Source organism: Chiloscyllium plagiosum, chromosome 23, assembly GCF_004010195.1.
Source record: "Chiloscyllium plagiosum isolate BGI_BamShark_2017 chromosome 23, ASM401019v2, whole genome shotgun sequence".
Lineage (NCBI taxonomy): Eukaryota > Metazoa > Chordata > Chondrichthyes > Orectolobiformes > Hemiscylliidae > Chiloscyllium > Chiloscyllium plagiosum.
Genome location: NC_057732.1, coordinates 50,758,316 through 50,760,535, shown reverse-complemented (window position 1 = coordinate 50,760,535; position 2,220 = coordinate 50,758,316). Strand labels below are relative to the sequence as shown.

Genomic DNA, 2,220 nt, shown 5'->3' with positions numbered 1-2,220 from the left:
TTCCTGAAGAAGGGCTTATGCCCGAAACGTCGATTCTCCTGCTCCTTTGATGCTGCCTGACCTGCTGCGCTTTTCCAGCAACACATTTTTAAGCAATAAATGCTGAGCCAGAGATGCCCACACCCTATGAATGAATAAAACAAAATCTCCTTTGATGCTGCCTGACCTGCTGCGCTTTTCCAGCAACACATTTTTAAGCAATAAATGCTGAGCCAGAGATGCCCACACCCTATGAATGAATAAAACAAAATCATAAATGTTGTTTCATTGTAAATTGTATTTTTTCCAATTTGACCCATAAGTTATATCTTCTATTTGATCTACTTTTATAATGCCTTGGAAAATACCATGGCTCTTTTGTGCAAATGGATTTTCACTGCCCATGTCACCTGGAATAGATCTCACTTGAAACATTTCCCTAAACATCGATGCTAATTTATTTGAAAAATATTAGTATCCGGAGGAGGCGGTCTTGTTGCACAGTGGGAAACGCTCTGAGTTTAGATCCCGCCTTATAATATAGCCCAACAGGTTGATTATGAGTCTGGGGTGTGGGCCTGAACCATTATAATGGACTGATCCTGATGGAGATTCATGATAGTCAATACCCACTTTGGGCATGGTACTTCATAGAAAAGATAGAATCCCTACAGTTTGGAAATAGGCCATTCAGTCCATCAAGTCCACACCACCCTTCCAAAGAACATTCTACCAAGACCCATCTCTATAATCCTGAATGTGTCGGCTAATCCACCTAGCCTGCACATCCCTGGTGACCAAAGGAGAATGTGTAAACTCCACACAGTCACCTAAGGGTGGAATCAAACCCGGGTCCCGGGCATTGTGACGCAGCATTGCTAACCACTGAGCCACCATGCTGTACATGAACAGTGAGTGAGTTAGAGAGAGAGAGAGAGTGAGTTGGTGTATCCAAGCCACACACTGATCAACTCCTAAAGAACAGTTAACTCATTGCGGTTCAATGGCAGTGCTCCTGTTTCTGCATCAAGGTTTGGGATTTAATCACAATTAAGTGGCCTCTGGTGCAGTACTGTGGGAATACTGCACTGTCACGATTGCCAATTTTAAGGTGAAGTGTTCAGGCCTGATTGTTTTTTCCCTCTCAGGTGATTGTGAAAGATCCCATGGTACAAGAGCAGGACAGATTTTTCTGTTGTTCAAGCCAACATCGATCCCTCAACCCATGCCACAAATCAGATTATCCTGTCCATCTGTGGGAGCTTGCTGGGTCCAATACAACAATGACTGCCTTTTATGAATAAAAACTACATAACTGGTTGCGAACTACCTTGGGAAATAAAAGAAAGAGGTTCTTTATCAAGTTGCAAGTCTTTCTTTCAACTGAAGAACACAAAATGGACAGAGTTTCCATTCTTGCATGTTACCTGTGCAAGGGTATGGGGAGAAAGCAGAAGCTTGGCAGGAGGTGAATGATGCTTGGTTGAAGAGGCAGGTAACCTCACAACCTTCAAATAGCACTTGGACGATGGGAGATCTGGTGATGGGGAAAACAAAACATTCTGTGTATTTAAGAGCCGTTCTGGTGTTTTATACATATATATAGTAAAAAAAGTACTTGAATGACCACTTGAAATGGCATCCTAATCGAGGCCATGGGCCGAGTGCTTCAATGGCAGATGTGGGAATGAAGACAGGCTTAGCTATGATGCCTACTGCAGTCGAATTGCCAGGAACACTGGCTGACCAAATGAGTATGAGAGTGTATATGTGTGAGAGAGTGTGGGGAATGTATGTATGTTTTAAACAGGGTGAACCAAAGCATCAGTTCGAGGTGATCACAGTGTGGAGTGTGGGATGAAGAGGCTGCTCAGGGGGAGGGGAGTAGCTGCAGGTTGAAGGGATTATGTGGGGAGGAGGTGGGACCGTTTGTGCGGCGGGGCCGCTCCATGTTTCCCCCCGGAGCCGCGATGTGGACGGACCCCGGACTCCGGCTTCCGGTGAGCGGCCGCCGCGCTCAGGGCCTCGCGGGGCAAAGGGACAACAACAACCACAACAACAAACCCCCCACCCACACCCCCTGGGGGGACAGACACGGACACAGACACGGACAGAGAGGGAGCGGCAGCGCCCGGTGGGTGAGGGCAGCGCGCGGCCTCCGGGGGCGGGAGCGGCTGGAACTTTCCGCCCGGGCCTCAGGCCTCAGCGCGACCCGCGTCAGACCGACCCCCCCCTTTCATA

General features: G+C 47.7%; 1 protein-coding gene across 3 annotated transcripts in view; it reads left to right on the top strand.

Moving 5' to 3' along the window:
• Positions 1–1,964: 1,964 nt before the first annotated feature.
• The window catches only part of rbm17 (RNA binding motif protein 17), a 36,183-nt gene continuing 35,927 nt past the window's right edge, over positions 1,965–2,220 (top strand). Inside the window, exon 1 of one of the 3 annotated variants that reach the window (XM_043714141.1) lies at positions 1,965–1,979. The gene's annotated coding sequence lies outside the window, so the exon portion shown is untranslated. The other 2 variants (XM_043714143.1, XM_043714140.1) reach the window with 2 other exon arrangements.